Source organism: Lolium perenne, chromosome 2 (assembly GCF_019359855.2).
Source record: "Lolium perenne isolate Kyuss_39 chromosome 2, Kyuss_2.0, whole genome shotgun sequence".
Lineage (NCBI taxonomy): Eukaryota > Viridiplantae > Streptophyta > Magnoliopsida > Poales > Poaceae > Lolium > Lolium perenne.
Window position 1 is genome coordinate 330,154,195 of NC_067245.2, and position 14,997 is coordinate 330,169,191.

General features: G+C 45.8%; 1 pseudogene; it reads right to left on the reverse strand.

The window, feature by feature from the left end:
• Window positions 1-10,075: 10,075 nt before the first annotated feature.
• LOC127329757 (EH domain-containing protein 1-like) lies at window positions 10,076-13,808 on the reverse strand (annotated as a pseudogene).
• Window positions 13,809-14,997: the final 1,189 nt, after the last annotated feature.

Genomic DNA, 14,997 nt, shown 5'->3' on the forward strand with positions numbered 1-14,997 from the left:
AGTGCCCCCGGAAGCCATCTCCATCAACGCCACCGCCTCCGCCATGCTCCGTGAGTAGTTCCCCCATGGACTACGGGTTCTAGCAGTAGCCATGTCGGTATACTCTCCCCCATGTACTTCAATACAATGGTCTCATGAGCTGCCTTACATGATTGAGATTCATCTGATGTAATCGGTGTTGTGTTTGTTGGGATCCGATGGATGATACATTATGATTAGTCTATCTATAAAGTTTGTGAAGTTATTGTTGCTGCAATCTTGTTATTCTTAATGCTTGTCACTAGGGCCCGAGTGGCATGATCTTAGATTTGAGCTCTATATGTATTGCTTAGATTGTATCTACAAGTTGTATGCACATGTCACTGTCCGGAACCAAAGGCCCCGAAGTGACAAGAATCGGGACAACCGGAGGGGATGGCGGTGATGTGAGGGACACATGTTTTCACGGAGTGTCAATGCTTTACTCCGGTACTCTATTAAAAGGAGTACCTTAATATCCAGTAGTTTCCCTTGAGGCCCGGCTGCCACCGGCTGGTAGGACAAAAGATGTTGTGCAAGTTTCTCATTGCGAGCACGTACGACTATATTGGAAAACATGCCTACATGATTAATAATCTTGATGTTCTATCTTAATGCTTTGATTCCTATCAATTGCCCAACTGTAATTTGTTCACCCAACACTTGTCACTTATTGGAGAGTTACCACTAGTGTAGATCGCTGGGAACCCCGGTCCATCTCTCATCATCATATACTTGTTCTACATGTCATTGGAAGTAGTATCAACTATCTTCTGGTGCCATCGCTCTCATACTGCTATTACTTCGCTGTTATTCTTGTTACTATTGCTCTCATATTACTGCTACTTTCACATCACCCCTGTTACTAGTGCTTTTCCAGGTGCAGCTGAATTGACAACTCAGTTGTTAAGGCTTATAAGTATTCTTTACCTCCCCTTGTGTCGAATCAATAAATTTGGGTTATACTACCCTCGAAGACTATCGCGATCCCCTATACTTGTGGGTTATCAAGACTGTTTTCTGGCGCCGTTGCCGGGGAGGCATAGCTCTACTCATAAGTTCACCTGGGGAGTGCACTCTACCTCTCTCTCAGTTTTTATTTTGTTTTATTTTGTTTCGCTTAGTTTACTTTTATCTAGTTTATTTGTGCTTAGTTTATTTCTGTCTAGTATTATTTTGCGTAGTTTACTTTTGCTTAGTTTATTTTTGTCTTGTTTTATTTGTCTCATATACCCAAAAATCCATAAAAATTTGAAAAACCAAAAAATTAAAAACTGTTGTTATGGGAGAACCTACAACCTACTTGGAGCTTATAGAATGTTATAATAATTATAGAGAATCAAGAACTGGTAAAATAATGAGTGCTATGATAGAGAAATTAAATACAATTGCTAGAATCTTGCTTAGACGCCATGATATAAACTGTTGCTCTCAACAGGATACTAAACATCTTAAATTTCAATGTGGCTTTAGTGAGGAATTTTTTATTAAGAACTATAACCGGAATTGCTATATTCGTTATGGGTTCGAAGAGGTAGAACAATTTGTCTTATTTATGGGAGCCTCCGAGATAGAATCCTTCATGGTTGAGAATTATGAAACTTGTGCTATTTGTAAGGACCTTAAAGATTATGTCTCTACTATCCTTAATTCTTGCATAGAATGCTACAGTAGGAATCCTTATATCCTTGATTATAAAGAGAGACACATTAATGCACAAGAATGCACTCACAATTTGCAGGAACCGGTGGAAGAAGAAATTGATGAACCTGAAAGCTCATTGGATGAAAAAGAGGAGGAAATTGATGAACCTGAAAGCTCATTGGATGACAAAGAAGAGGAGAGCGACGAACAAAAGGGGGAAGAATGGATTAGCTACCCATGCCAACCTTCTAATGAGAGTAACTCTTTATCTCTTACACTATTTGATTGTCCTCCATGCTTACCGGAAGAGGTTGAATGTTATGTTCCTGTGGATTCTCTTGAAATACTACCTATGAGTAAAACTTGTGAGAATAATTATGCTACTGTTATATATGATAATCCATGCTACTTTGATAAATCTTATGATAATGCTTTGTTTGTGCCTGATGTCGAAATGCATGGTACTAAAGAATTTTGCTTAGCAAATGTTTATGATAAAGCTCTAGATGATGGTCCTATGTTACTTGATACTATTAATTGTACTACTAATGAAAATGGGATTGGAGAGTTCTTGACTTTATCTATGTGTCCCATATCTTTTGAGATTGATCAACTACCTTGTTATATTATTAATAAAAGTAAGCTTGAAAGTTTTAATTCCACTATTCTTGAGATTGATAAAAATTATGAGTTTGTGGATCATGAAAAGTATGCTGCATGTGATAGTTATATTGTTGAGTTTGTTCATGAAGCTACTGAAAATTATTATGAGAGAGGAAAATATGGTAGTAGAAATTTTCATGGTACTAATACACCTCTCTATATGCTGAAATTTTTCAAGCTACACTTGTTTTATCTTTCTATGCTTGTTGCATTATGCTTCTTGAACTTGTTTATTTACAAGATTCCTTTTCATAGGAAGCATGTTAGACTTAAATGTGTTTTGAATTTGCCTCTTGATGCTCTCTTTTGCTTGAAATACTATTTCTTGCGAGTGCATCATTAAAACTGCTGAGCCCATCTTAATGGCTATAAAGAAAAGAACTTCTTGGGAGATAACCCATGTGTTATTTTTCTACAGTACTTTGTTTTTATTTTGTGTCTTGGAAGTTGTTTACTACTGTAGCAACCTCTCCTTATCTTAGTTTTGTGTTTTGTTGTGCCAAGTGAAGCCTCTAATCGAAGGTTGATACTAGATTTGGATTTCTGCGCAGAAACAGATTTCTATCTGTCACGAATCTGGGCTGTTTTCTCTGTAGGAAAATCAGAAAAATATGCCAATTTATGTGCGTGTTCCTCAGATATGTACGCAACTTTCATTAGTTTTGAGTTTTCTGATTTGAGCAACGGAATATTTTATTAAAATTCGTCTTTACTGGCTGTTCTGTTTTGGCAGATTCTGTCTCTGTTTTTTGCATTGTCTCTTGTGGACTTTAAGCGAGCTTTTCTAGACATAGAGAGCTGTAGCTAATGTTTTATTGAGTTCTTGCAATGTGCCACTACAGGACCAAGGTGGATTCAAATTTTTTGAGTACTAACCCCTCTAATGAAGTTTATGAGAAGTTTGTTGTGAAGGAAGTTTTCAAGGGTCAAGAGAGGAGGATGATATATGATCAAGAAGAGTGAAAAGTCTAAGCTTGGGGATGCCCCCGTGGTTCATCCCTGCATATTTCAAGAAAACTCAAGCGTCTAAGCTTGGGGATGCCCAAGGCATCCCCTTCTTCATCAACTTATCAGGTTCCTCCCCTGAAACTATATTTTTATTCGGTCACATCATATGTGCTTTACTTGGATCGTCTGTATGTTTTATTTTTGTGTTTGAATAAATTCGGATCCTAGCAATCCTTGTTTGGGAGAGAGACACGCTCCGCTTTTTCATATGAACACTTGTTCTTCGTTTTACTTTTAATATTCAATGATAAAAGTTGGAAGCTACAATACTTATGGTTATTTGGTTGGAAACAGAAAATGCCTCATAATGTTTTGGATAATTTGACACTTGGCAATTGTTTTGAGCTCTCAAGTGGATCATGATTAAGTTTTTTCATGTAGTTTAAACCTATTAGTGGAGAACTACTGTAGAGCTTGTTAAAATTGGTTTGCATAATTGATCTCTCTTAAGGTCTAGATATTTTCTGGTAAAGTGTTTGAGCAACAAGGAAGACAGTGTAGAGTATTATAATGCTTGCGATATGTTCTTATGTAAGTTTTGCTGTACCGGTTCATACTTGTGTTTGCTTCAAACAACCTTGCTAGCCTAAGCCTTGTATCGAGAGGGATTACTTCTCATGCATCCAAAATCCTTGAGCCAACCACTATGCCATTTGTGTCCACCATACCTACCTACTATGTGGTATTTTCTGCCATTCCAAAGTAAATTGCTTGAGTGCTACCTTTCAACAATTCAAAATTTATCACCTCTGATTTGTGTTAATATTTTATAGCTCATGAGGAAGTATGTGGTGTTTATCTTTCAATCTTGTTGGGCAACTTTCACCAATGGACTAGTGGCTTCATCCGCTTATCCAATAATTTTGCAAAAAGAGCTGGCAATGGGATTCCCAGTCCCAAATTAATCAAACTAAATAGACACTCCTCCATGGTATGTGATTGTTGGACGGCACCCGAAGGATTCGGTTAGCCATGGCTTGTGTAAGCAAAGGTTGGGAGGAGTGTCATCATAATAAAACTAAAATAAAAAGGCACTCCTTCATGGTATGAGATTGTTGGCAGGCACCCGAGGATTCGGTTAGCCATGGTTTGTGAAAGAAAGGTTGGAAGGAGTGCCACCCAAAAATAAAAATAAAATGGGAGCCGCTCTTTGAAGGTTTGTCTGGCAAGGGGGTTAGAGTGCACACTACCATTCGTTGACAACAACAAACACCTCTCAAAATTTTACTTTTATGCTCTCTCTATGTTTTCAAAACCAAAGCTCTAGCACAAATATAGCAATTAATGCTTCCCTCTGCGAAGGGCCTTTCTTTTACTTTTATGTTGAGTCAGTTTACCCATTTCTTTCTATCTTAGAAGCAAACACTTGTGTCAACTGTGCATTGATTCTTACATACTTGCATGTTTGCATTCATCATATTACTTTATGTTGACAATTATCCATGAGATATGCATGTTGAAAGTTGAAAGCAACCGCTGAAACTTGTATCTTCCTTTGTGTTGCTTCGATGCTTTTACTTTGAATTTATTGCTTTATGAGTTCACTCTTGTGCAAACCTTTTGATGCTTGTCTTGAAAGTACTTTCCATGAAAAGTTTTGCTATATGTTATCTATTTGTTAGCAACTATAGATCATTGCCTTGAGTCACTTCATTCATTTCATATGCTTTGTAATAGTATGATCAAGGTTATGTAAGTAGCATGTCACTACAGAAATTATTCTTTTTATCGTTTACCTGCTCGGGACGAGCAGGAACTAAGCTTGGGGATGCTGATACGTCCCCGACGTATCCATAATTTCTGTCGTTCCATGCTTGTTTTATGACAATACTTACATGTTTTGCTTGCACTTTATGATGATTTCATGCATTTTCCGGAACTAACCTATTAACGAGATGCCACAGTGCCAGTTCCTGTTTTCTGCTGTTTATGGTTCCAGAAAGGCTGTTCGGGCAATATTCTCGGAATTGGACGAAATCAACGCCAAACCTCCTATTTTTCCCGGAAGGCTCCAGAACACCGAAGAAGAGTCGGAGAGGGGCCAGGGGGCCACCACACCACAAGGCGGCGTGGGCCAGACCCTGGCCGCGCCGGCCTAGGGTGTGGCGCCCCCAGGTGCCCCCCTGCGCCGCCTCTTCGCCTATAAAATCCCTTTCGACCTAAAAACGCAGTACCAATTGACGAAACTCCAGAAAGACTCCAGGGGCGCCGCCACCGTCGCGAAACTCCAATTCGGGGGACAGAACTCTGTTCCGGCACCCTGCCGGAACGGAGAAGTGCCCCCGGAAGCCATCTCCATCAACGCCACCGCCTCCGCCATGCTCCGTGAGTAGTTCCCCCATGGACTACGGGTTCTAGCAGTAGCTATGTCGGTATACTCTCCCCCATGTACTTCAATACAATGGTCTCATGAGCTGCCTTACATGATTGAGATTCATCTGATGTAATCGGTGTTGTGTTTGTTGGGATCCGATGGATGATACATTATGATTAGTCTATCTATAAAGTTTGTGAAGTTATTGTTGCTGCAATCTTGTTATTCTTAATGCTTGTCACTAGGGCCCGAGTGGCATGATCTTAGATTTGAGCTCTATATGTATTGCTTAGATTGTATCTACAAGTTGTATGCACATGTCACTGTCCGGAACCAAAGGCCCCGAAGTGACAAGAATCGGGACAACCAGAGGGGATGGCGGTGATGTGAGGGACACATGTTTTCACGGAGTGTTAATGCTTTGCTCCGGTACTCTATTAAAAGGAGTACCTTAATATCCAGTAGTTTCCCTTGAGGCCCGGCTGCCACCGGCTGGTAGGACAAAAGATGTTGTGCAAGTTTCTCATTGCGAGCACGTACGACTATATTGGAAAACATGCCTACATGATTAATAATCTTGATGTTCTATCTTAATGCTTTGATTCCTATCAATTGCCCAACTGTAATTTGTTCACCCAACACTTGCCACTTATTGGAGAGTTACCACTAGTGTAGATCGCTGGGAACCCCGGTCCATCTCTCATCATCATATACTTGTTCTACATGTCATTGGAAGTAGTATCAACTATCTTCTGGTGCCATCGCTCTCATACTGCTATTACTGCTGCTGTGTTACTGTTACTATTGCTCTCATATTACTGCTACTTTCACATCACCCCTGTTACTAGTGCTTTTCAGTGTGCAATTTGAATTGACAACTCAGTTGTTAAGGCTTATAAGTATTCTTTACCTCCCCTTGTGTCGAATCAATAAATTTGGGTTATACTACCCTCGAAGACTATCGCGATCCCCTATACTTGTGGGTTATCACTCGCCGACATCTCCTCCTCCGGTACCGGTGCTCCTCCGTGCGGCGATGCGGCGGATTGGTTGGCGGGAGGGGAACCGCTGGGCGATTTATGACAGTGTGGGGGGAGGTCGCGAGTGAGAGGAAGGAGAGGGAGCGGTGAGCCTAATTATGGCGCGTGTTCTCGAAGGGACGCGGCGTTTCCGCCTCCCTTCTCCACGCGTACAACCTTCTGGCCGCAACGGGCCTGGCCCCGGAGAAACTGCCATTCCGGACGTTCCTCCAGGGCTTGTCTCGGGGGTGCTTTAAAACCCGGTTCGTGCAAGAATGTGACGGCCTGCAGGCATCCAAACGGCCCATTCCATGACCCAGCCCATGCAAAAAAGTCATATGCAGGCTACCAAACGCGCCCTTAGACCTCGTCTCATTAGAGCTCGTCGAGTTTATTAGCGAAAAACCGTCACAAAAAACCTCACGTTTTATCCAACCGTCGCGAGGGCACACGCCGGCCAACCTGGTTACCCAAACACGTCCCGCACAGACCACCTCAAAGTCGACAAATCATCGTTAAGGTTGCCTAGGTGTTACCGCCGTCACTCCCTCCACGAGCCGGAGGCTCCGACTTCATGAAAGAAAAGACCTGCTAGGAAGTCATCGCCATAGCTAGCGGTGTTGCAAAGCCCACGTCGGACCATGCCAAACAACCGACAATCCGCGCATGCAGGCAGCTCCGATTTCGATGGTGAGCTCTGAAGAGGAGATGCGCCTGACCCACGTCGACAAAGATCTTCATTCCACCACTCTCCGCCGAGGCTGCAACTCCGACTTCGTAGTTTGAACAAGAGCCAACTGTTAGGATCTTCCCGCAACCACACCACGTCGTTGCCGCGCTAGACAACAGAGGAAACCTTGCACCTACCACCAAATATGCCCTCTGTTCCCTGTAGCCGATGCACACCTCCAACAATGATGCCCCGATGGGGAACGACAGAGGAACACCGCCATCATTTGATCCACTGATCTGGGGTTTTCCCCGGAGGAAGTAGAACGAAGTAACACCTCATCTGATATCTTTAGAAAGTATAGATGGTGCCCAAAGCACCGCCACCGTCGGCTCCAAACACTCAGATCTGCTCCTAGAGACCTCCATTTTACGCATCGAACCCAACCTCTTTCAAGCCCTTGACGTCGAACAAAACAGACCTAGGCCAACATTGTAGGGCCCAAAAACCAAATCAGGAGAGTTGCTCTGTCGCCAGGGTGCACCACACGCCTTGGCCCAAACGCCTCGTCGAAGAGAACCCCGCCACCGCTGCCCGCTCAAGCTTTGCACGACGATGCATGCCAATGGCATTCGGGGGAGGGGGAGTTAGGGAGGGTGCCAATACCGGTTAGGTCTGGGGCACCCCATGGCCACCGGAGGAGACAGGGAAAGAGGTTATGGCCCGTTTGGTAGGCTGGGCCGATTTCCTGCGTGACTGCACCAGTGAGACGGGAGTGACCGCGCGTTGCGAACCGACCATGGGCCAGAAAACGCCTCTCATTTGGCAGTCTGAGTAGAAGATTTTGGCCCAGCAGGAACGTATGACTCAATCTGTTTGGTTTAATACGAGCCAAGCTTTAGCCTCACCACTTATCCACATGGTGACATAACCTCTCACCTCACCTATCACAGAGCCTCACGCCGCTGTTACAAAGCCTGGCACCACGCCGGTGCGCAGAATGACCACCATGCCACTCTCGCCAACGGTGGCCAAGGCGGTGTGCGCAATACTAGGCTGAATATGATAGGCCGAAGCTTTTGGTGTAGCACAACAAGAACGTCACCGCCACTGGCTACACCTACACGGTTACCGCCATGGATTAATGCCTATCACATATCATAACCATCACCACCATGACATTGCCAGTCACGCCCGCCGCAGGCATCACCACGTCGCCGAACACGAAGACGAACACCACCATGACACCGTCGTTCACGCACGTCACAAGCATTACCATGTTGCCGACGATGTCGCCAAACACCACCATGACACCGCCGGTCACGCCGGTCATATGCATCACCACGTCAGCGAACATGAAGACGAACACCACCATGAAAGCGCTGTTCACGCCCGTCAGAAGCATCATCATGTCGCCGGCCACGAAGCTGAATACCACCAAAACACCGTCGGTCACGCCGGTCATAAGCATCACCACGCCGTCGACCACGAAGACGAACACCACCATGCCGCCACCACCATAGATTATCAACTCTCACTTGTCACATATCATCAGCATGTCGCCCTCCATGAAAACGCCAAGCGAGAAGTTGAGCAAAAGTACTCCAAACCTTACTCACACCTACGTACAGATTACAGTATACTAGCGCGTCATTTATCTTTCTGCGTATGTACACACCAAAACAAAAATCTGTCAAAATGAAAATTATGCGGAATGCTGAGGTGAACCTACTGCTCAAAGGAAATTTCAAACGGTTGAGCGTGTGCAACGAATTTGATGAAATTCGCTTAAAACTTCATACACGGAATTGATAATTTACCACTGACAAAACTTGAAACCGATTGTGGGAATTGATTCGTATCATTGACATATCTTTTTCATGTACAACTTATTTTGATTCGGAGTATGGTTGTGGTTATTTGAAAAGAGGGTGTTTGAAGTAGTGTAAGGGAGAGTGAGATATAAACAGTCCACGTGCACAAGTTGCATCGATCAAGCAGACAGACGAGGAAAAAGAATGGGCTAACCCTCGAGAAACCGCCGATTCGGACGTTCCTCTAGATCAGGGCCGGGCCGGCAAAATTTGGGGCCCTGTGCCGAGATAGAAAAATGGGTCTAACATTCCAAAAAAAAAAATCAAGGTGAAAGTTGGTTAATCTGTTGGAGATAACTAAGGTATCTAAATGATAGGTACATCATCACAAAAACACGATCGCATAGTTGGTTAGCTCAACGTCTCCACCCTATTTCACTTGGTGGCGGTGTAGAGATCGAATATTACTGTGACCATATAATTTTTATCAGCTTAAAACCATCTGTTGTATTGTAAATGGGCCGAATTTGGGGCCCCCGAAAATCCAGGGCCCTGTGCGGGCTGCACTGGTGGCACACCTGTCCGCCCGGGCCTGCTCTAGATGTAGGCAAAACACTGCTTTAAAAATCATGCGATGCAGTAACTCGAGCGAGCCCACAAACCAAACGAGGTGTTTTGTTTCTCCATCCATGTAAAAAAGGTAAATCTCAAAAAAAAACCCATGTAAAAAAGGCCCTCCCCGCGCCCTATGGGAATCTAGGTCCGAGAACAAATTTCGAGCTCGTCCGCCCCAAACCTGTCGATTTAGCAGTCAAATGGCATGGATTTCACGGAAATTTTCCACAAGGACGACATGATGCGGTTGCCGAACGCTTTGGCATATGCAGCGCTTCCCTGATATGGATATCGTACGTCTGTCTCCCAGTCACTGGTATGGGTTCCTGAACTGCTTGAGGAGGTCTGGGATGTCTTTTTTTTAGAGGAGGTCTGGGATGTCGTAGGCGAGCATGTCGTCCACACCCTGCACCATCTTGGGCCGCAGCCGCTCGAACCGGTCGAAGTTGTAGGCGCTCATCCACGCTCGGGATGTCACCGGCGGGGAGGTGCATCTCCTTCTGAACCTTGGCGAATTGCTCGTCAAGGGTCTCCAGCAGCTTCTGCTGCGCCTTGGCCTTCCCCATCAGCGCCGGCATCTCCTTCTTCAGGTGGCTGATGATGTGCGCGTGCACCTTCGCCGAACGAGCACGCTTCACAATCTCGTTGATCTGCCAACAAAATTGTTGCAAAATTTCTTGGTTTTAACTGGAGTACCGAGACTTCTCTGAACATTCGCGAAAATAATGCCTGTTCATGCTGACTGATCGGCCTGCTTACCCGGCGGTCGCAAGCCTTCTTCGGGGTGTCGTTCAGGTCGGAGAGCCAGTCCTCCTCTCTCTCTCAAACAGCTCCATGCCCAGCGGCCCGGCCGCCGTCTCCCGGATCAGCTTGTCGCTGAACGATCTACAAACAAAAATAGTTTAGTGTAATCATCATCATTGACGATGCTGCATAATTAAATAACACTACTACATCAGATCGATTAGTGAGTTGACGCTGTACCTATGTACACACGCATGACCTCTGGCGTGTTCAGGACTTTGCCCAGCGACCATAGCAGCGCTCCGTAGACTCTCATCAGCTGCAAATATATTCAACAAAACAAAAACAGAAGTTGTCAATTTGCTCACAATCTACGTGGATAGATACCATATGTTCTGCTGCCGCTTGCCATGCGAAAACCTTCATAAATAAACATATGTATAAATCTGATCTCACCTCAGGCATCAGCTGCTTTGAAATATCTTAATTAGATATTCAGTGTCACTAAGATATGACACCTTCAAGGGGTATAAATATGTACATTATTTGCTTTCGCTTTTAGGTATCTGTTGCCTTCGATCAGCTTAGTTATTCTATTTGCTGCCACTTGGGATATGAAAACTTCAACTCCGATGTTTTCAGGAATAAAGGAATATGCTCAAATATTGAGGGAGGCAAGGCAATAGGCAGGCGCATTCACCTGCTGCGCGTCAACTTGGTCCGCTTAACCGCTTTGTTGAGGACTATCCGTATCTTGTCGTCGTGCCCACGAAGCGACCCGATTGCAGGCTTGAACTCGTCGCTGATGTCGAGCTTATGGGGATTAAATAGGAGAAGGATCAGGTCACACTTGGCTGCGAACCATGATGTAACTCCGGTGAAATCGTAGCTGCGCTGAGTTCGCTGCTTCTTCCCTGATAAAACTCCAGGGGTGTCCACGAAGGTAATGTGATCCAGTAACTGGAGAGACAAAATGAAGCTGATTATTAATTATTTTCTCTAAAATGCAAAAAATCGTGAATAAATACTCAGTGGAAGAGAACATATACTGGATGAGGCATTTGAGAACACTCATAAAAATGCAGTTCCAAACGATGACAGGCCACTGTATGGCATGTCAGCTTGCACTGCAATTGTGTTCCCAGGAATGTATCTTTCATCTGGTCCAGACTGCAGAGGTTGAAAAATGTATCATCAAAATGGGAATGTAACCTATATGTACTGGACTAAATTATGCAGAGTAGCATTAACCAATGTCAGGCAGGGAGTGACATTGAAAGGTCCCCCTTCTTTTCCCCCTTCCCCTCTCTCAGTGCTGAACAGTAGCTCCCGAGTCTTCCTCTCTGTGTTGGGCCTCTCCGATGCCCTCTCCGCCGGATTAGCCGGCCGGAGCTGGACATGGAGCAGAGCCAGAGTAGTTTCTAGTTGTTTTAGGGTTTGTGCTTTGTCCTTAATGGCATCTTGGAGTCGGTCACCGGATCTCTTCGGCCGGATCGGGTGCGTTCTTTGCTCCGTCTTCTTCGTCGGCCCGCTCTCGTGGCTGGAGCGGTTGCTTACGAGGGATCTGGAGCGAGACATCTCCAGCAATAAGGCCGTCTCTCCCTTCTACTCTAGCGATATGCCGTTGCTGCGTCGTTCTCCATCGCCTCCGAGCAGCGACTGGAGAAGGTTCCTTCTGCTGCTCTGCTACTGTCCATGGTGGATGGAGGCGGATTGCAGTAGATTTGGAGAAGGCGCTATCTCAAATAAGCTCGAAGATCCATCAAATCTGGTGGATTTGTTTTGCCATGTTGTGATGTGGAGCTTTGGCGCGGGTAGGCTTCCTCCGGCCGGCCTTGGCGGCGAGGGGAGGATGTGGTCTTGCGTTTACTGCTCTGGAGCACAGCGATGGTGGGGAAGTTCGACTGCAAAGTGGAGTTCACACACAGCAGATTTCCGCTGCTGTGATCTTGGGCAGGTCAGGCGGCCACTCCACGCGTTTCTTGAGAGCTTCTTCTCGGCGGCACTTCAGTTTCTGTCGTCGAACTTTCTAGCCGAATGGCGGCTGCTCTCGCCTTGGTCGCCGGAGTCAGATGAGAATAAGCAGTACTCTCTTGGCAGATGCAAGGTCTTGCTCAACCTCCTGGCTTTGATGCTGATATGGAGGCCCTTCGTCTTCAACACGGTGTGCTCCCGCTGCAGCGCTCCAAGTGGCCATGTCCCCGGTGGTGCTGTGGTTGATCGTGTTTGCAAGATCTGTGAAAATCTCGGTGGTGATGGAGCTGGGAGAAGACCTGGAGTGGATCGCGTTTTCTTTTTTTATTCTAGGGTCTTTAGTGCAAATTTCAGGGATCTGGTTGTACTTTTGTTTTCTTCTGTGATCCTTTCTATAAGTTGTAACCCACCGACGATGCAATGAATGCAGTTTCGGGGTCCTTCGAGGCCCCTTCCCCTGTCAAAAAAAAAAAAAAAAAAAAAAACATTGAAATAACAACAAATCTGTCGGCTGTAGGCTCTGGTCCAAAATGGGCACCTAAAGAAGTAATATCAGGGATACTATTAAACGGTTGACAGGAAATGATGACATGCAAATGAAAAGGAACAATTGATTCTCAAAGCTCGCATGGGTATCTCACTTCACTGCCTCCCCATTTCCCGGTCCAATTTGGCTTTTGGTTTCGTTTGGCTACTTCCGTTCCGTTCCGTACTTCACTTGTGGTGTGTGCTCTCCTGTTTGGTTGGGTCGCCACGGCAAAGAAAGTCTTATATTTTGTGAATTCCATCAGCAGCCAAAGTCTTGGGTACGACCGCGTAAACGGAACATGGTCTCCGGCGCAGGCACGCACACGAGTGGACGCCGAGCCTCCATCTGTCACGTTTAGACCTTGTTAGCAGTCAGTCAGCTCACCACCTACCACTCGCTACGCTACTAGCTCGATCTAGTGCAGCCACGGTGCAAAGTTTTCAAACGAGGCGATAACTTAATCTCATCTCATTAATTAGGAATTGTCCATTATCCTATATAATGGAAATCGATCCCACGGTTGTTGGGTTTCGCGGTGAATTTTTTTATTTTATTTTTTTGAACAAGTTTTTTTTTTTTTTGAACAAGGTGAATTTTTTAAAGGAATTGTCCATTTTATTAGCAGAAACCGGGCAAAAAGAAACCGTCACAAACACCTCACCTGCAATCATGAATGAAACACCACCGTTGCTAGCCTAGATACAGAAGGGCCGTAGTACCCTAAGGCTAGTCATAATGGGGAGTAACTTAGACTAGTAATATGACATATGTTACTAATCTAAGTTATTACCTCCATAGTGGGTAGTAACTTATATGTGGTATCATGCATTGTGTCATTTAATATGGTGTAGACTCAACTTGTCTTGGGGTGTGTGATGTTATGGTAACATAGCTAGTTACCACCCCACTCTCTTTCTTCATTTATTGTCATGCCATGTCACCAAAATGTTTTGGGTTGTGTGATGTTACTAGCTAAGAGCATCTCCACTCGTCCCCCCGACGAGGCCCCCGGCGAGCGTTTTTTCCATCCGGACGGCGTAATTCGGCCCAATCGCGCCCCCGGTTCCTCGTTTTCGTCCGGATTTGGGCCTAAATCCATCCGGCGATCCCACGCCATCCCCGGCCCCCCGGGGAGCGCTCGGGGACTCCGGACGAAATGAAAGCGCGCGTGGCCCCAACTTGTCGGCGACAATGGCCTCCGATCTACGGCAAAACCCTCGTCTTCCCGATCTACGGCAAAACCCTCGTCTTCCCGATCTACGGCAATACCCTCGTCGAACGAAAGTTTTGAACTCTCAAGTGGTGCAACATAGATAGATTATATATATATTTCGAATATAATTCGAATAAACATAAAAATTACATATAAAAACTTTAAAACTAAACTACTTCTTCTTCTTCTTAGAAGGCCCCGCCTCATCGTCGTCGCGGCGACGCTTCCGGCTCGTCACCTCCTCGTCGGAGGAAGTTGAGTCCTCGTCGTCGTCCTCATCAGCCTCTTCGTCCTCCTCCTCCTGCTCCTCCTCCTGCTCCTGCTCCTCCTCCTCTTCCTCGGCCTCTTCCTCGGCCTGCTCCTCGGCCTGCTCCACGGCCTCTTCGTCCTCCTCCTCGTCGTCCCACTCGTCCTCGCTGGCCGGCGGGGGAATCGTCGCTGCTGGACGATGCAGCTGGATCCCACCAATGGCGCCATCCAGGCGGCTTCCCCTCGCTGTCGGTGTCCGATGGCCAAGAGATATCGCTCATGGTTGACGGAGGATGGTGACGAGAGAACAGATGAATGGCGTCGCCCGTCGAAAACCGTATATGTAGGTCTCTCGACGAAAGAGAGCGCCGGTTGCTCTTCCGCGGAGTTCGTGCTCCATTACGGCGGTTCTCGCATCGAGGCCACTTCGACCGTTCCCGACGAGTCGTTTCGGCTCTCCAGTCCACTTCGCGACGGTTCAATGCATCGAGGGAACTCCGACGATTGCCCTTCCCGGTGACTG